Genomic DNA, 20,527 nt, shown 5'->3' with positions numbered 1-20,527 from the left:
CAAAGCAAGAGTCAGTGCTTCAAGGAACTCCCCAGGTACAGAAATTGGCTGCCTTGGAGACAGCTCACTAACTAACATCTTAGCCCTCCTCTATCTTTACCCCCACCCTCTTGGGGACATGACTTCAGAAAGCTCTCCCCTAATTTTCTCCTGTAACCTCAGCAGAGGCAGTCGCCTTGGAAACCATCTCCTTTTATGTTAGTTTGCTTGAGTGCAAGAGAAAACATTTCCCCACAGACATTAATTAGGTAGAAGTTTAACAGTGGCAAGGAGAAGAGTGCACACTGTGCCTGAGTGCCTGCCTGTACTCTGTGTACCCCATATCCTTTAATCCGTGCATCAGCCCTCTGAGATAAGCATTATCGCCATTTTACTGGGGCTTAAGAAGTAACGTGCCCAGGGCCACCCGAGTGTTAAGTGCTGGAGTCTGGCTTCAAATCCGTGTTTCTCTTGCCCAGGCTTTTGCTTTTATTTTGCAAATCAAACAAGTATGGACACACAAAATCAATTCATTTTTCAGTTAGAAAAGTGTTTTTATTTTCTTTTTCTCAGTTTGAGTAGGTAGATGTCTTTTTCTCATCCCCTGGGGCCATCAGTTGCCCAGTTCAGGGTGATTGTGCTTGGGTTCCTTCTCTGAGATTCTGTCTGTTCACTTGTCTGCCCCCTGCAAAGTCTTTTTGCTGGTTGAATCCTGCTTTCAGTACTTTCCTTGACTCTCTAGGAACCCTGTTTGGGGGTTAGTCTTAAGCTGCCCCTGAAATGAGATCTTCCTACTGGAACTTGGTCGGGAAAAGCTAGAACTGGGTGGCTAGTGTTAAGTCACTCGGTCGTGTCCAATTCTTTGTGACCCCATGGGCTGTAACCTGCCAGGCTCCTCTGTCCATGGGATTCTCTAGGCAAGAATACTGGAGTGGGTTGCCATTTCCTTCTCCAAGGGATCTTCCTGACCCAGAGATGGAACCTACAGTCTCTCGAACTGAAGATGGGGCTCAGATAGCGAAGGCAGGAGCAAGACCAAATGCATACAGGGTCCAAAAGGTCAAGGAGCCAGTCAGGATGGTGGGGGGTGGGCAGTGGTCAATTCGAGCAGACATGGCCCCACAGGTCGTGACTCTCTCCAGGCCCCATGCCTGCCCAGCCTGCTGGGTGCCTGGGACCTGAAGAGCTCAGGGACTCGCTGTTGAATCAGAGGCATGCTTATCTCTCCTCAGTATCTCTCACCACCATCTTGTCATTCACGAAATTGCTCAAGACATCCCTTCTACTAGTCTGTGCCTGTTGGTCTCTAAGTAATTTACAGGCCTAATTTAGAATTAACTAATGTAGGACCATCACTCAAAAGGTTTGAAGCAGCTTATAAATTAAAGTGTAACTCGAAATGAAACCAAGAGAAGGACACTCAAAGGGAAACATTTATGGGAAGCAAAGCACAGCCTTGGCTGGGCTTCTGCCGATAAACTCTCGCTTGGAACAGAGGTCTTTCTGTATTGACTGCTGGCTCTGGCCGAGACAACGCTGAGCTTTTAGAACCAGAACAGACCCTGGAAATCTTTGTTGCAACACGCTTACAGTTACGGGTGAGAAAATGGAAAGCAGGAAAAAGTAGGTGATTAGCTTAGTGTCTCTCATCTAGTAAGGAGCTGATCCCAGGATCAAATTCTACTTCCTGTGTCCATAGAGTTTTCCAGCCACTGTGTACCATTTGACCAGCACGTTTGCCTTTTGTCTCCGAATGCAGTGGAAAAGGAAATTTACCCCTCCCTCCTCGCTCCCTCCTTCCCTCGCTCCCTTCCTTCCTTCTAAATAGGGTTAATACCATTAGTTTTTGTTTTTTAAGATTCTTTTTTTTTTTTTGATGTGGACCATTTTTAAAGTCTTTATTGAATTTGTTACAGTATTGCCTCTGTCTTATGTTTTGGTTTTCTGGACACGAAGCCTGTGGGATCTTAGCTCTCTGACGGGGGATTGAACCCACACCCACTGCCTTGGTAGGTGAAGCTTTAACCACTGGATCACCAGGCAGGTCCCTCATTTTAGTGCTACCACTTGTGCCACTGCCTTGCATGGTGAAAACGTCGTGAATTTGTACCAGACGTGGGGCACTATTGCTCAATACTCTGCATATACTGTTTACTTTTCCCAGTAGCCCCTGTCTCGATTTAAACGGGGGACAGTGGAGACTAAGCAGGATTAGGACTAAGCAGCCTCCCCAGGTCTCACAGCCGTATGTGGTAGCACCAGATCTCAAGTCCTGGCTCTTCGATTATGGAGATCGTGCTTATAACGCCAAGCAGTCCTGGCAGTTTTTTTTTTCTTTGTTCTTTTGTCAGATGACTAAAACAGAACCATTTTCTCCAAATGCAGAAGTTGAAACCTGTTGAGGAAATTCAACCAGAGTATTTCTTGAAGAAAAAAGAAACCATTTCCTGATTTCTTCATCTGTTCACCCGGTGACATCTTTAGGGCTGTTACTAGCCGCCCCCTGCCTTCACACACCAGGATGGAGTTCTGCGATAGTTCTTCAGGGACTTCTGGGGCTGCTGGGAGGGTCAGAAGCTCGACACCCCGCCTCTTTGATTCTTTTGCCCTTGAAGTCCAGCCCTTGAAGTCTTCCTATCCCAGCCAGCCATCAAGGGGAGGCAGACGGCAGAGGCCCAGGTCTAGTCCGTGCAGTTACTGTAGACGTTCTTCTCTAGATTCTGATTGACTTTTACTGCAGACTGCTGTCTTGTCCATTGTCAAAACCTTGGCTCTGAAACTCTGACTTTTCAGCTACCTCTGATCCTTTGGACTTGTTTGTATTTGCCACAGATAGAAAAATCAGGAAATATGAAATTCACTGGCAGAGAGATCTCTGGGAGTGTGTTTGTTGTTCTCTAGAAGCAATGATACGTAGAGTAAAATGACAGTGAGATGCCATGAGCAGGAGTGATTGGTAGATGGACTCAGACTTTAGACAGCATGGTTCAAAGCCTGCCTCCACCCTTGCTGAACTTTGTGCTGAAGACCATAAGCTTTCTAAGCTTCAGTTTCTTCATCTGGAAGATGGAGATATTAGTAACATCTCACAAGTTTGTTGTAAAGTTAAACCAGATGATGTGTAGGAAGCATATGTGCCTGGAGTGTTGTCAGTGCCAATAAAGGTTAGTCATTTAGCCTGTTTGCCCATCAAATAAGGAAAAAATTTGAGTTCATACTCAGTGTTGGTGAGGGGCTAATAAGATTTGTTTTGTCTATGTTACTATAGACAGTGTAAAGCAGTGCACATCTTTTTGAGAGCAGTTCAAGAATATGTATGAAGTATTAAGATACTCCTTTTCTGTGATGAAATCTCCTTTTGGGGCTCCAGCCTAAGAAAGTAATCCAAGGTAGGAAAAGAAAATTTCAGGTGTGATAATGCTGCAGTATTATTAACTGACTCGAGTAAAAGAGGGTACATCTACTCAATACAGTTAAAAATGACAAGTGTGAAGACTCTGCAGCTAGATGGAAAAAGTTTGTACTGTTAATACTATATTAAGGAAACAGTTGAAAAGGAGGCACAGCATTGTAGGCACCAGTGATTAGAGGAGAATGTGAAATTTCCGCACAGCTGCCAGGACACAGCTGCTTTACCCCCCGGGACTTTTTGACACTCCCACTGTGACACTAGTTAGTTAGTTTGTTTTTAAATATGGGGGAAAAAAAGTCAAGTAATGAACGAAACATAGGACCTAACTCATGCCTGAGTCTCACTGTCCGTTGCCAGCCTCTAGTCTCAGGCCGAGGGTAAAGGGTGAAGGGTAGTAAGGGGTGAAGCAGGGGCTCCGAGATGCTCTGAGAAGTCACTCGTGTCTTATGTGGGTTTCCTCTCAATTTCTCGAACTTCTCTTTGTAGACCCGGGGTGGGGAGAGGCGGATGTGGGCATCCGTGTGGTTTCTCACTGTTGACCTTGCCACTGCTGGGGACCTACTCAGTGAAATTTCTAACAGTCTCTTCAGCCACACATCCATCCTACTGAGGCTTCAACTCTTCATCCTAGTGATTATTTGGGAGAAAGAGTGATAAGTTTTAGAAGTTAACCAAGTAGGTTGTAAATTAACCATTGCTCTTTATAGAAATTTTAATAGTAATTCATCCTCATAAGACTTCAGACAATCCAGGAATTAGTGGGATACAAAATCCCCAGTAATGAGAGGTAAGTTCATGATAAGAAAGAGCCTGGGATGTCTGTGGTCTCTTGCACACATGACTTGATTATAAAAACAGCAGTCTTTACTTTGGCTGATAAAAGTTTCATGTTTTGACAGGGTTCAGTGAAATATGTTCCCCAAGCAAAATGCCTGTGTCAGAAGGGTCTTGTCAAAATGTCCAGCTTGGGAATACAGCTAGGAAAAAACACATACAGGGAACAAAACCACTGAGTGAAAACAGTGCTCCTTTTTGTGTGGTAGGATTATAATTATAATATACATAGGTTAATTATATACATTATATAATACATTATTAATAATATATAATTATATAATATATTAATCAATATATTATAAATATAATTATACATTAATATATCAATATATTATATATAAATGCAATTATATATTAATATATTAATCAATATTATATATATGATTATATATTAATATATTAGTCAATATATTAATATGTAAATATATAGGTTAATTATAATAACCACCTGTGTCCCAAATTTGTCTGTAAAAGTGTTACATCACTCAGTCATGTCCGACTCTTTGCGACCCCATGGACTGTAGCCCACCAGGCTCTTTGTCCATGAGATTCTCCAGGCAAGAATAGTGGAGTGGGTAGCCATTCCCTTCTCCAGGGGATCTTCCTGACCCAGAGATTAAACCCTGGTCTCCTGTGTTGCCGGCAGATTCTTTACCACCTGAACCACCAAAGAAGTCCAATCTACCTATAATGTGGTCAAAGTTTCTTTGTAATGAAAGTGCGATTTGGCAGATGTGTGTTGAACACACTGTCTATGTGCCACGTATTGTGCTTGGTGCCCGAGATCAGACAGTGACCCAGACAAGCACAGTCACCATCTGGAGGAACTTCAGTCCAGTGGAAAAGGCGAATGATTTTATAATACAAGTCATTGTGAAACAATATGATAAACCCAGGGTGGAGGGGTTCAGAAAGTGGCTGGGACTCATCTGAGCGGTGCCTACCCCAGACCAGGGGGCGGGGGGCGGGGGGCACCAGGGAAGATTTTCCTGGGGGGAGAGATGTCTGAGCTGGGACCTGAGGGCTCTAGGACTATAGGACTAAAGGTTGGCATGGGGAGTGTTCCAAGCAGAAGAAACAGCATTTGGCAAAGCTTGGAGGCAAGAGAAAGCGTGTCCTGTTTGAGGAACTGGAGGTTTGGTGAGACTGGAACATAGATTGAGCGTGAGATGGGGGTGGTGAGAGCTGAGACTAGAGGGTGGAACAGGAACAAGATCACAGAGGATTGTTCTTTCTTTTTAAGGGATTTAAATTTCGTCCTAAGGGCAATGTAAAGCTTTTGGGGAAATACTTCTTTATTTGCTTGCCTGCTCACTCAGTTATGTATTCTCCCAGATTAGTGCTTATGTAAAAGTAATACATGTTTGTTGCAAAGACTCAATACAGAAGTATAGAAAAGGAAAAGTAAGCTCCCTTTCTCTCCTTTTCTTTTAAATAAACGTATTTATTTATTTATTTATTTAGGCTGCCCTGGTTCTTAGTTGTGGCATGCAGACTCCTTCGGTGCCTAGTTGCGGCATGCATGCGGGATCCAGTTCCCTGACCAGGGATCGAACCCAGGTCCCCTGCATTAGGAGCGCAGAGCCTTAACCTGCACTCTGGACCACCAGGGAAGTCCCTCCCTTTCTTTTCTTGACACACTCCCCAGTCTAATCCCCGGAGGTACTTATTGCCAAGGGTTTCTTTTGCACCCTTCCAGGAGTTTTCTCTGTATATGCAAGTATGTATTGTATGTTTGTATACTTTCTCTTTACACAAATGGAACCATGCCATTCTAAATATCTTCCACCTTAAAAACAAAACTTGAACATCTTGGACATCTTTCTATATCAGAATATAAAGATACGTATTCTTTTCAAAGACTGCATTGTAAACTGTTACATAGCTGTCTCATCATTTATAATACTTAACCAGTTTCTTACTGAGGTCTAGCACTTAAGACTGTGTTGTTGTTTAGTCGCTAAGTCATGTTCGATTCTTTACGACCCCATGAACTGCAGCACACCAGGCTTCCCTGTCTCTCACTATCTCCTGGAGTTTGCTCAGATGCATGTCCATTGTGTTGAGGAAGCCATCCAACCATCTCATCCTCTATCACCCCCTTCTCCTCCTGCTCTCATTCTTTCCCAACATCAGGGTCTTTTCCAATGAGTTGGCTTTTCGCATCGGGTTGCCAGAATATTGGAGCTTTAGCTTCACATCAGTCCTTCCAGTGAATATTCAGGGTTGATTTCCTTTAGGAATGACTGGTTTGAACTCCTTCCTGTTCCAGGGACTCTCAAGAGTCTTCTCCAGCACCACAATTGAAAAGCATCAATTCTTTGGCACTCAGACTTCTTTATGGTCCAACTCTCACATCTGTACATGACTCCTGGAAGAACCATAGCTTTGACTATATAGACTTTTGTTGGCAAAGTAATGTCTCTGCTTTTTAATATGTAGTCTAGGTTTGTCATAGCTTTTCTTCCAGAGAACAAGCATCTTTTAATTTGATAGCTGCAGTCATCATCTGAAGTGATTTTGGAGCCCAAGAAAATAAGTTTTTCACTATCACAAAGCAAACTGCAGTGGACAGTCTTGTTATGTGTATCTTTGGGTATTTATGTAAGGTTGATACCTATAGGTTATGTTCCTATACGTGTACAATATATCCCCCATATATACCTGTATACCCATGTACAATAGCTGGGTAAGAGGATGTATACATTTATAATTAAGGAAGATATTACTGATTTAGTCCCTGTAGAGACAGTTATACTTTCTGTTCCCACCAGCATTATCTGAATGTCTGTTTGTTTGTATTGTCTGCACCATAGGCTATATATGCTTTAAAAAATTGTGGTTAAAAAAATAATAGTATATACTTCACCACCTTTACCATTTTTAGCCATACAGTTCAGTAATGTCGAATATGCACTGTTGTGCAATCAGTTGCCAAAACTTTTTCATCTTGCGAAATAGAAACTATTTCCATTAAATGACAACTCCCTGTTTGCCCCTCCCCCTGCCCCTGGTAACCACCATTCTACTTTCTCTCTCTATGATTTTGACCACTCTGTGTACCTTATATTAGTGAAACCTTGCAGGGTTTGTTCTTTTGTAATTGGTTTATTTCATTTAGCACAATGTCTTCCACGTTCATCCGTGTTGTATCACATGCCAAGGTTTCCTTCTTTTTACAGGCTGACTAGTTTTCCATCGTGTGTATATTCTATGTTCTGTTTACCCATTCATCCGAGGAAGGACCTTTGGGTTGCTTCTACATCTTGGCTGTTGTGAATAATGCTGCTATAATCATGGGTATGCAAATTATCGCTTCGAAATCCTACTTTCATTTCTTTCTGATACACTCTTAAAAGTGAGACTTCTGGATCCTATGGTAATTCTGCTTTATATTTGAGGGAATAGCCATACTGTTTTCCATACTGTCTATACCATGTTACATTCCCACCAGCAGTGTACAGAGTTCTTGTTTCTCCATATCCTCTCCAACATTGGTTATTTTCTGTGGTTTTGATAGTAGCCATTCTAATATGTGTGAGAGGATATCTCATTGTAGTTGATTTGCATTTCTCTAAGGAAAACTGATGCTGAGCATCTTTTCATGTGCTTATTGGCCACTTGTATATCATCTCTGGAGGAAAGTCTATTCAGATAATATCCATTTTTTTACTCTTTGCCAATCTAATGGGTAAAAATGCATCTTGTTGTTTCAACTGGCATTCCTTTAATTAGGAGTGAAATTTATTCATTCCTTCAGCAAATAAATATTGAGCAGCCTCTAGTTGTCTGGCACTGTGCTAAACTGTTAAGGACATAACACAAAAGGCAGGTTGAACGTCTCTTTATGCTTCTTTGACCATTTGTATTTCCTGTTCTGCATGCTTTGTTTTTAAGTCTTTTGCCTGTTTTTCTATTGAGTACTCTATCTTTTTATTGGTTTTTGAGACTTACTTATTACATATTAAGGAAATTGACTTTTTGTGTATTAGATTTCTATTGCTGTGTAACCAATTACCACAAGCTTGGTGGCTTAAAACAACAGGGATTTTATTATCTAACCGTGTCTGTGGGTCAGACGTCTGGTTACAGCTTACCTGGGTTCCCTGCTTCAGGGTCTCACCAGGCTGCAGTCCAGACAGTGGCGGAGGCTGTGGGCTCATTAGAAGCTGAGCTGAGAAGGCACTTCCCAGCTCCCATGGGCTGTTGGCAGTTTATTTTCTTGTGGTTGCTGGACTGAGGCATCAGTTTCTTGCCGGGGAGTCCCCTTGGCTCCTACAGGCTGCCCACACTTCCTTGCCACGTGGGCTTCTCCAGTTTGGCCAATAGCTTCACAGCAGTTTATTTCTTCAGGCCAGTGAAGAGTCTCTCCAGCACTTCTGCTTGCAAGACAGAGTCTTTCAAATATCAAAACAGAATCACTCCATTGCCATGTCCTGGTGGTTAAAAAAAAGTCACAGGTTCTGCCCACATTTCAGGGCAGGGAATTTCACAAAGGCATGAACCAGGCTGTGGTGATCATAAGGAGACACCACAGAGTCTGTGCACCACGATCTGCCATATATATTCCAAATAGTTTCTTCATTTAGTAACTTTTATTTGTTTGGTAGTTTTCTGCTCTAATTTTTATGAGACAAATGTATTGATTTTTGTCACTTCTATATTATAATTTGTATGTTTAGAATGACCTTTATCATGTCAAGATTTCTCAAGCATTCACCCAATTTTTTTAAAACCCATACCATATTCTAATACTGTTGTTACTTTGGGATTTATTTTGACTTGAGCCTTGAGAGAGCCTTTTCCTTCTATGTGCAACCTGTTGTCTCAGTTCTTGAATAATTTATTTTTTATATGATTCTTTCTGTTTTGTTACATTGATGTGGCTGCCCATTTCCTCTGTCCATTTCCATATCAGTGTAGTTACTGTAGCTAAATTTATAATATACTCTTTGTTTTTAATTTTAATTGTTTGTTTTTTAATATATATGTATTGGGTTGGCCAAAAAGTTCACTTGGGTTTTTTCATGTGACCTAGTAGCAAAACCCAAAGGAGCTTTTTGGCCAACCCTGTGCTTAATATTCATGTGGTTTAAAATTAAAGATAATCAAAAGAGTATGCAATTAAAATACCCCTTCCATCTCTGTCCTAATCACTCAGTTCACTCCCTACAGGCAATAACCATACACATTTCTGTAACTTGATATTCTTCCAGAGGTATTTTATTTAGTATTGAATCCACTTCACCCCAAGGTAGCTAACTATAGACATTTATGTGCCTTACATTTTTCACTAATATATTGGAGATCTTTCCATCACACCTCACCAGGAGCATCCTTACTCTTATTTTGTTTTGTTTGAGTGCACAGTATGTCTTCAACTAATTCTCCATGGATGAACATTTAAGTTATTTACAGACTTTTTGAAAATATACAGACTAAGTTGCAACAAATAACCTTATACACATATAATTTTGCACACCTGCAAATAACAGCTGCAAGAAAAATTCTATAGGAGTGGAATTGCTGGGACAAGGAGTATATGCATTTATAGCTTTGATGGGTAGGATCAGTTCACCCTCCATAGAAACCGCACCAGTTTACATCCCTACCTGCTGCATATGAAAGTGCCTGTTTGCCCACATCCTCCCCAGCTCAGTGTTTTATCAAACTGATCTTTGTCATTGTCAGTCTTATAGATGAACAGTCGTGTCTCTGTGTACCTTTAAGTTATATTTCTCTTATTATGAGCGCAGTACATTTTCTCCTATGTTTATGAATTATGTATTATCTTTACTGTGAACAAACTGTTCATATCTTTTGCTCTTAATTCTTTAGGGTGGTTGATCTTTTTCTTATTGCTTTTTAAGGAGATCTTTATATATTAAAAAAGAAAGTAGACATTTTCCCAGTCTATTTGTCTTTTGACTTTTTCTGTGATTTTTTTTTTTTTTTTACCATGCAGACATTTACATTTTTTATGTATCAAAATTTAATGTTTTTCAGTGACTTCTAGGGTTTTTGTAAAGTCTTTTTCTCTTCGTTTCTTGTAGTACTTTGTTCCTTCCTCTTTAGCTGTAAAATCTTTGATCCATTAGGAGCTTATGCTAATGTATGGTGTGCAGTCCGGATCTGACTTAATTTTTTTCAGTTTCCTAGCCAGTTGTCCCAACACTGTTTATTGAAAAATCATCTTTTCTTCACTGATTTAAAATACCGCTTTTATCAGATACTAAATTCCCACAAGTGTCTGATGATATTTTGAGACTTCCTGTTCTCTTTTATTGATTTGTGTGTCTATTCATACACCAGAATCACACTAACTGATCACCGTAGCTTTATATTACATTGTAAAATTCTAGTTGGGTTAATTCACTCTCATGCTTCTTTTCAGGGATTTTTCCAGGCTGTCCTTGCATGGGTATTTTTCCAGGTGAACTTTAAAATCGACTCATTAGTACCTATTTTTAAAAATCCTGTGGTTAATGGGTCTTATGTAGTTGAATGATGTGATCAGATTTGTGTTTTAGAAAAATTACTCTGGCTGCATTGTGGAAACTAGGTTAGAGGAAACAAGATCAGAGACAAAAAAAAAAACAGTGACAAGCTGTTGCAGTGACTCTGGGGAGTGGGTGGGTGAGAAAGTGAGGAGTAGGTTTGGGAAGTGTCTGCAAGGTCAGGGTGACCAGACTTGGTGATGCCTGGGATGGGGAGAGGCTGGGAGGAAGTCTTCAAAGAGGACCCCAGACTTCCAGGACTCAGCCCTGGGGCAGTGCCATCCCCAGACATGTGAAACACACGAGATAGAGTCATTATGGGAGGAAAAGGACAGATTTGCCTCCGCGCACGCCAGCCAGGTAGTCCTAGAAGAGTTGTCCAGTGAGCTGTCAGACTACAAGTCTGAAGCTTTGGTGAGAAGTCTGTGTTGGAGATAGAGGGTTATATGACAGAGCCCTGAGGAAGGCCAGCACTTACAGGATGATCAGGGAGTTCAGGAGCTGGCGTGTTAATGTTTGGTCGCTAAGTTGTGTCCGACTCTTGGCAAGCCCGTGGACTGCAGCTTGTTAGATTTCCCTATCCTTCACTGTTTCCCTAAATTTTCTCAAACTCCTGTCCGTTGAGTCGGTGATGCCATCCAACCATCTCATCCTCTGCCACCCCCTTCTCCTCCTGCCCTTAGTCTTTCCCAGCATCAGGGGAGTCAGCATAGAAGAATGGAAAGAAGCCCCCCCAGTGGTAGGAGGAAAACAGAGCATAAAGTCGTAGATACCAGGGAAGAACGTCTTCAAAAGAGAGTGAATTGTCAGTCATCTCAGATGCCTCTAAGAGGTCAAGTAACTTAACAGCTACAAAAGTCCAACTGGATTTAGTAACAAAGAAAGTCTATGGTTATCTTGGGGAGAGAAGGTTCAGTGGGGAGGGGTTGGGGGCTGAGGTAGGGGGTCAGGGGCTGAGGTGGGGGAGTCGGAGTTGTGGTGGTGGTCGAGGCAACTCCATCAAGAAGCTTGGCTGTGAAGAAGGGAAGAGACAGAGATGTGAGGAGAATAGAGTAGCAAGTTCTGCTTCAAGCCCTACCCACCCCCCCCCCCATGGGAGAGGCTTGGCTGTGATGAAATGCAGGTGAGAGGGAGGCAGTTAAGGTAAGAGGGTAGTGACTGTAGGCTTGGAGGACCAGTAATCCTGAGATGGATAGAAGGACTTAGAGAAACTGGCCAGCGTGAACTGTCTAGAAGAGAGTAATCCAGTTACAGTGTTGGTATATGTTCTCTCATGTTTTGTTGTTGTTGTTGAATTTTCTGATACTTTTGTTTGGCTGGTTTTTTAAAACTCTATCTATTTATGGTGCACTGGGTCCTTCTTTGTTGCTGCACGTGGGCTTTCTCGAGTTGTGGAGAGCAGGGGCTCCTCTCTAGTCGTGGTGACGGGCTTCTCACTGTCGTGACGTCTCTTATGGAGCCCGGGCTCTAGAGCACTGGCTTAGTAGTTGTGGCACACGGGCTTAGTTGCTCCGAGGCATGTGGGATCTTCCCGGACCAGGGATTGAACCCATGTCTCTTGCATTGGTAGGCAAATTCTAAGCTACTGGACCACCAGGGAAGTCCCAGTGTGGCTATTTTTATGTCTTGAGAATTTAGAGAAAGAACTTCTAAAAATTGGAATCAGGTTTAGAAATTTAATTGACGATTAAGTTAAAAAGCAAAGTATAGAATAGTGTATTAGTATGCTACATTTGTGTAAACAATGTAGTAGAAATAATATATATTTATATTTACTGTATATATATAATCAGTATTTGGACAAAGTTACAGAAACTAATAAATCTGGTTACCCACTGGGAGGTGGGAGATGGAAACAGGTGAGCAAGAGTTGGAGGTTGTCTCTTCACTGTCAAGCTTTTAAGAATTTAAATGTATTATTTATCCAAATGATATGATCTAAGCTGGTTGGTTGTTCTAAAAAGTAATGGTTCTGCCAGAGCCTGAGCTTTCTTAGTTATTTATGGCTCTAAGTGTGATCTCTCTGTCCTGCCATGTCTGAGAACCTCCAAGAAGCAAGCTTTATGCCTGTGAGCTGTGGGTGTTTGCTTTTTCTCTGCTCTTCCCCACTGGAGACCAGCAGTCCTGGGGAATTGGACAGTCCTATATTATGGTTCAGGGAAAAGGACTGTGCCCTGGACTGGCGTGTCCTGGCCGTACAATCCACAGTTTGACTGAGTGGGCTATTAAGGGTTCTGCACCCAATTCCACCATGGACAGCAGGGGGTTCCTGGCATCCACAGGCTCATCTCCTACTATTCAACCCGGTTATGACACCATCTTCCCAGAGATAAAGGACTCAGCAGTCTTATAAGACTGCTGCCGTCTACACTTTAGACACCAGTTGCAAGTCTCAGTCTTGGAGTTACCTACAACTTCTGTCCAACTTGGCTGCAAATCAGAGGTTTCCATGACCTCCCCCTCCTTTGGATTCAATGAATCTGATAAAGCATCTCATAGAACTTAGGAAAACATTTACTTACACTTACCAGTTTATTATAAAATAATATGATAAAGGATACAGATGAACATCCAGATGTAAGAAAGGCGTAGGGCAAGGAAGGTGGGAAAGGGCACAGAGCTTCCGGGCCCTCTTCAGAGCATACCGCTCTCTTCAAATCTCCAGTGCTCACCAACCGGGAAGTTCTCCAAACCCCATCCTCTTGGGTTTCTATGGAGACTTCATTGCAGAAGACTGACTGATGACATCCCTGACTGTTAGTGATTGATTCAGTTCCCAGTCCCTTTCCCCTTCCTGGTGGTGGGGTGGGGACACTGAAAGTTCCAACCCCCTGGTCACAGAGTGGGTTCTCTTGACAGCCAGCGCCTACCCTTAGGTATGCTCCAAAAGTCACCCGATTAACAGCAAAAGACACCTGTGCTGCTGTCAGCCCTTAGGAAATTCCAAAGGCTCTAGGAGCTGTGTGCCAGAAATGAGATGCAAAGCTGGCTTATAGGAAGAGAAAGAAGAAAGGGGGCAGTCATAATCCTGACAGGGGCAAAGTCGCCCCCTGGTTGTCTGCTTCCCAGCTGAGGCACACCCCCTGACAGTAATCCTGTGACTTTTCAGTCTCTCCATTTCCATAAAGAATCTGCAGTTTTGATCCCTGGGTTGAGAAGATCCCCTGGAGGAAGGCATGGCAACCCACTCCAGTCTGCTTGCCTAGAGAATCCTATGGACAGAGAAGCCTGTCGGGCAACACTCCACGGGGTTGCAAAAGAGTCGGACACAACTGAGTAGGCACCCATACACTGGGATCCAAATGGGACTTCCCTCCACCTTCTTCCCTCCTCCTGGAAGTGAGGTTGCTTGACCCGGCATAGGCAGGGCTGACCATGCTGACCTCCCTAGTCACAGAGCTAGGGAAAAGCCCACCTTCCTCGCAAGTGAGGGGAGACTCTGCCCTACTCTTGGGAACCAACAAGCTGTCAGTACACGGTACCCCACCAAGGGAGGGGCCCCGCTCAGGACGGCAGCCCTCCTCAGCTCACATCTGAGTGGTCGGTTCTCTCTCTCCTGTCTGTAGACAGAGCGGGGCCCTTGTAGGTGAGATGAAATGGTTTCCTCCTGGTGAGTCCTGCCAGTGTTTATATGAGTGAGGAAAGAAACGCCAAACCAACGTAACCCGGGGTCTCCAAATGAGCAAACCTGACGTATTTGCAGGTTTAGCTCAAATTAAATGGAGAACCTGGTCCCACACCTCAGCCCCTCCACTTTTGCTAGTTTGGTTCCTCATGGAGAAGAGTGACCTTATAATGGTGAATTTTTAGAAACCTCTCAGTGGGCAGATTCCCCCAAGGATAGTTTACAGTTCAGCCTAAGGGAAGATGTAGCAGAAGCAGGGCTGTATGAAAAGGGAGTGGCCTGCCTGGGAAGGTCGTCGGTCCCCTCTCAGCAGGGGCTGGATGCCCATGGCCAGGGTGCTGCTTAGTGGGATTAATGACCTGTAAGGGTGTTGAGACCAGGAGGAGCAGGACGTTATATGTGCCTCTTCATGAGCAAGTGGTCAGATGAGGAAAAGTACCCAAGGCTCTTTTAAATCAAAAACAGGATGTACATTTTTTTTTTTAACTCAACATGCTTTATTTAGAATTGCCACGTGCTGTTCTAACTAAATATTTCAGATTATTTTATTCCCTCTAGAAACATTTTCTTTTAGGATACCTTTTTAGTTCCTTTATTATACACTTACTTTGTCCTTTAAAGTCATGTGAAAAAAAGTACTTTAGTACTAATTTTGGCAGGCCATGTGGTAAAACACTGAGCTTTTATCCCTTTTTTTGCATGTCTGTAGAAGTTATAGAAGGTCCCTGGAGAAGGGCATGGCAACCCACTCCAATATTCTTGCCTGGAGAATCCCCATGGACAGAGGAGCCTGGCAGGCTATAGAGTCCATGGGGTTCCAAAGAGTCAGACATGACTGAAGCCACTTAGCGCACATAGAAGTTATTGGGCTACAGCTAATAAAGGTACCCTTAATTTATTATAGTGTCAAAATTTAATTATTAAAAATTTAAAAAACTTAATTAAAAAAATTAAGCTTTTTATTTGAAAATTTAAGGTATACCCCAAAGTAGAGAGTAGAATAATGAGCCCCTTTATACTCATCACCAGTCTTAGTGTTTTCCAGTTTTACTGAGGTGTAATTGGCAGGTAATGTTGTATTAGTTTAAGGTATACAGCATAATGATTTACTATGTGTACATATTGCAAAATGGTTACTGCAATAAGCCTAGTTAACATCTAATAAAATAAAAACTACTCACTCAGGTGATTCAGGGGCTCTGAGAGTACCCTGTAAGACTGGACTAAGGCCAGCCTGAAGATAGTGTAGCCTTGGCCAACCTCTGGGAGAAAAGCCCGACGTTATTGCCCAAACCTAGGAGCCTTACAGTTTTGTAAATCAAAATCTCTCCTTCTGGCGTGGCTGAGCACCAGCTCCTGCCCAATTCTGACACTGCAGAGGCAGAGGAAGAGGCTGGGAAACTGGTCAGTGGGGGCTGCCAGGGCACTGGTGGGTCTGATCCTGGAGATTTGTAAAGTATTTTGAATTTTTCTTTAAGGTTTTTTTTTTTTTTTTAATGGTAATATAATAGAGTCTCTAAGCAAGCTATGAAATCCTTTTTATTCTGCTCATATTTTAAGCTAGAAGTAAACTGCTCCATTTAGCCCCGAGGCAGTGGATTCAAAGCTGCTGCTTTGCTGTGGGTTGGTCTTCCTCCTTCCCTCCCTTCATCATGAGAACCAAAGGAGGCACTGGCTGTGGCTGGAATAAGCTCCAGCTGGATTCCCAAGAGACGACAGTTGTCCCTTGGTTAGACTGGCCCTTTTAAAAAGAGGGAACCTATAACATCTTCCACTAACTTAACCTGCATGTAAATAAGAGGCCCTGCAAGCTCAAGGAACCTGCCTTACTCCCTACCCTTGTAAAATCTCCACTCTTCCCCCTAGAGAAAGTTATTCAGTACCAGGGGCCAGTCTTTCATGCACTTACCAAGAAATAAAGACGAGCTGCCAGCATTGTGAAAAGGCTAGAGTGCCTGCTAAGCAGATTAGCGAGTGTGACCTCAGGGCCAAGCAGTAACACACCATGTCCAGTAGAACCTTTTTGATCTATTAAACTGCCACCCAGTCTCCTGCCCCACTTGTAGGTCTACCAGGACAGATGAAACAGACGGGAGTCAGATACATAGAGGAATTTGGGATGATTGAGGTAGCATTTTAATTCTATAGGAGGGAGCATGGGCTGGTCAATACATATTCTTGGAACTCATAGCTTATCTTTTATGAAATATTAAGTCAGACCCCTCCTCCAAATGAAATTGTTGGATCTAGTGTAAAGATGTAGGCATGCTGTTTATACTACAAGGTAGCCAGATATCTCAGCTAGGCTGTTACTCTGCAGTTAGATCTTGGGTGTTCAATAGATTTATGAGAATGTAATAAAAGTTTATTTGGGACATTTCTAGAAAATACATATTGTTTTCTGTATATATCAGCAAAAATCCACTTACAATCCACTTATATATGGGCAACTGAGCAAAGGAGGCAAAATGACAGGGTGATGAGAGCCCTGAAGGAGTCTCAGAACCCCAAGTTCAGACTGCTAGGCTATATGGCTGTGAGAACGTCACTTTGTCTCCTTGGATCCTGGCTGCCCAGCTGTAGGAGAGCAGAGAGCTGGGCTCCATGGCGGTCAGCGGGCCTTTGCTCAGCGCTCGGGTGGCTGCCCAGCTGTAGGAGAGCAGAGAGCTGGGCTCCATGGCGGTCAGCGGGCCTTTGCTCAGCACTCGGGTAAGCCAGCAGCCCCTGTGCCCGTGGCGCTCATCCCCACCTTGTCTTCACCTGCTCTGCACTGAGAAGCCAGGTGGCTGGTTCATGAGGCTCAGGTGAGGTGCAGTGGAGACCCTGAGGGGCTCCCTCCAGAGTGCTCTCCCAGGGGGCTCTGTTTTGTTGCTGAGAGCCTCTCTCTGCTTCCTGGTTCACTGGCGAGAGGGGTGAGATGGTCACATAAATGACCCCTGCTCCAAGTTCACACGTGGTCCTTATACCGTAAAACAACAATGGCACTGCATCCTGCCAGTATGTATTTCCAGTATTGACAGTGGTATTCCAGAAAAACATTTCTTGCTCTTACAGGAATTTTATTATTTTTTGTCTTACTCTGTAGTCATAACATCTACAAATGAAACTGTTGAGAATTGTCCTATGTAGACTTATTCCTGTTTGAGAACACTGATTGGGCATCCCCTTGCAAGGATACTGAGGTTATGTATTCTGGATCAGGACTTTTCAAAGGAACCATTTGTCTGCTTAATCTCAGTCTTCTAAAATGTTCTTAGCGGTTTTTTAAAAAATATTTATTTGTCTGCACTGGGTCTTAGTTGCGGCATGTGGGATCTAGTTCCTTGACCACGGATCAGACCCAGGGCCCCTGTATTGACAGTGTGGAGCCATAGCCACTGGACTACTAGGGAAGTACCCCTAAAATGTTTTAAATCTATTAAAAAAAAAAACTCAGAACTTCTGACAATGCAAGAAGGTACTTGGTCATCCTACTAGCATTTAGAAATCTGTATTTCACTCAAGAAAATTTGCAAATTACATTTCTCCTGCTTTTAAGAACACTGTATAGAAATATAGCTGTAAGCTAGAATTGACTCTGTTGCAAGGAAAAATGTCTTGGTCATTGACATACATATAATATACTATAGCATATATACCTTTAATAATGATCATCTCCTTGAGTTGGCAATAACCAGCTCTCCAGTTCTCAGACTTCAGCTCACTTCAGGACTAAACATGGGCTTCGTAGGAATCTGCTTGCAGTTTCTTAGTCACGTGAGAAAGATCTGGGGTTTCCAATTAACCGCAAACTTAATGATACGCTGGCGGTGTTGTGCATCTGCTGAAAGAACCAATGCAAATGTAGGTCACATTGATAGATCAGCAGTGCCTAACTAGAGGAAGTGATCTCCTCTCCTAGGAAAAGATTGCCAGGCCCAGCCATTCACCCCAGGCTGAGGTGATGTGAGGTGGCTGGCAGCAGGTGGTGCCTGCCTGAGGTCTCGGTCCTGGTGGGGAGAACACGGTGCTGTCTAACATTGGCCTGCAAGTCCACAGGGCTGCTGCTTTTGGCAAATCCACATGTCCTGTTTCATCCCAGAAAGAGCTCTGATGTCAGCATTAGCCCTGCCACCCCCACCCCATCAACCACCCTAATGCCTGCAAACCTGAACCAGTTTGCTGGCCACATAGAGATGTTTTCAGAGACGTCAGGAGCATGCAGTCCTACAGAGTGGGGAGGATCTGAGACCAGGACTCTGCACGTGGACACTCAACTCCCGGTAGTACTTTGAGCCCCTTTAAATTTGTTTCCTCCTCACAGAGTTCAAGGGCTTCCCCAATGGCTCAGCAGGTAAAGAATCTGCCTGCAATGCAGGCGACACTGATTCAATCCCTGAGTCTGAAAGATCCCCTGGAGGAGGGAATGGCAACCCATTCCAGTGTCCTTGCCTACAAAATCCCATGGACAGAGGATCCCATGGCGGGCCACAGTCCAGGGCCACAGTCCATAGGGTTGCAAAAGAGTCGGACACAACTGAGCAGGCACGCACGCCTAAAGTCCAACCACAGCAACTAAGTAAGGATCACCTGCGGCTTCCTGCTTGCCAACTCAGGAACCACCCTGACCCTCTCACCCCAGCTTCATTGCCCTCTACTATTAAGGTTTCTGGAACCTTGGTGTTCAGGCTGCACTCCACCCATCTACCCTCTCTCAGGTTTGGGGACATAAGCCCAGAAGCTACCTTTGCCCTGCCTTGGGTTACCACTCGGTCATTCCTCTCCGTGCGCAGCCCTTGGCAGTTCAGTCACAATGCAAAACAGAATTCTCTGGCCACTGTTTGGCTATTAGGGTTCCTGCTGAGCCTCCTAGTGCTAAACTTCACTGTCAGGCTGTTGATGCTGGCACCCCTGAGTTCAGTTCCCTCAGCTGCCAGCAAGGACACTGCTGCCATCAGGGTCCATTCCCATCTGTTTTCTAGTGCTTGGGGGCCTGTGGGGAAACCTGTGCTGGCCCAGGCAGAGACTTGAACTTGTGCCACAGGGAAGAAGAGAAGAAATTATCAAATGTAGGCGGAGTATCCCACCAAACACACACTGCATCCAAGTAATACCAGATCTGGGCCAACAGGGGTTAAGTCAAAAGAGACAAGTGTAAATAGAAAATATATGTGTAATAGGAAACCTGGAAGACATTCCAAGAGCTTTCTGTGTTTTGGATCGTCTTCTTCTTCTTTTAAATTTAGTGTTCTGGCCGCCTAGTTCCCCAATCAGGGATCAAACCTGCACCCCCTGCAGTGGAAGTGCAAAGTCTTAACCACTGGACTGTCAGAGAAATCCCCTTGGACCCCTTTCTAAAGACCCTCCATGCCCCCTCTATTCGCTGGCCTCTGGGAGTCCAGTCTGGCCGTAGTTGTGCTCCAAGACTTCTAAATGAAAATGTTGTTTTCAAGTACATTTCCCATTTGTGTGATTTTTTTCTTTTTTATCACCAGAGAGACCTCTGTTTTCTTTAGTCCTGGAACAAAGTCATCCATCTCTTAAAATTATGTCTGTTGTGTGAACAAGTTCTGATAAAGTGCACGGTGGGTATTCAGCCTCTTGATGAACAAAGGTGTTTCAGTTTATTATTCCTACAGTAGCGTACTCTCTCTTCTGAGCTCAACATCCATCTTGCCTATCGCAATGGATATTTTTCTTCCAGTACCACAGGTGTTCCTCAGGAAGATCTTTTTATTTTAGGTGTTGATAGATTTGGATTGTAAAAGAATTGTTCAACTAAACCAGCCCCAACGTTTCATTAGCCCCCTTGGGAGAAATAGGAGTCATTCCCAAATCCAAGATATGAAAATCCGTATGTTTAACAGCAAAATGAGTGGCTAGTTCTTAACTAAAAGGAACTCCCCTAGAAAGACATACTCCATCATAGGGTTCTTTTCATAATAAGTTAGCTCTTTGACCTATGATTCAATTTACATGAAAGAAAATCTGTTTTCATGTATATCACAAACACCTCTGACATAATTTTGTATACACATTGCCCCATTATGTACAATATAATGGTGCACCCTAGGATTTGGATTTTGCCAATCAAAAAGCTTTGCCTTTTATGATGCCAGACTCAAAAATGTGAAGAGTGTACTCCAAGCCTGCCTTAACAAAGGACTTTGGATTTATTGACCATGACTTTATCTTGAA

At 43.3% G+C, this 20,527-nt stretch overlaps 1 protein-coding gene across 3 annotated transcripts in view; it reads left to right on the top strand.

Annotated features, from left to right (window-relative positions):
- Positions 1 to 20,527, top strand: part of CRTC3 (CREB regulated transcription coactivator 3) — a 96,066-nt gene that overhangs the window by 32,325 nt on the left and 43,214 nt on the right. The window lies entirely within an intron of this gene.

The sequence above is a fragment of the Bos indicus x Bos taurus genome, chromosome 21 (genome assembly GCF_003369695.1).
Source record: "Bos indicus x Bos taurus breed Angus x Brahman F1 hybrid chromosome 21, Bos_hybrid_MaternalHap_v2.0, whole genome shotgun sequence".
In the NCBI taxonomy this organism is placed as follows: domain Eukaryota; kingdom Metazoa; phylum Chordata; class Mammalia; order Artiodactyla; family Bovidae; genus Bos; species Bos indicus x Bos taurus.
This window is presented reverse-complemented; position numbering and strand designations above follow the sequence as displayed.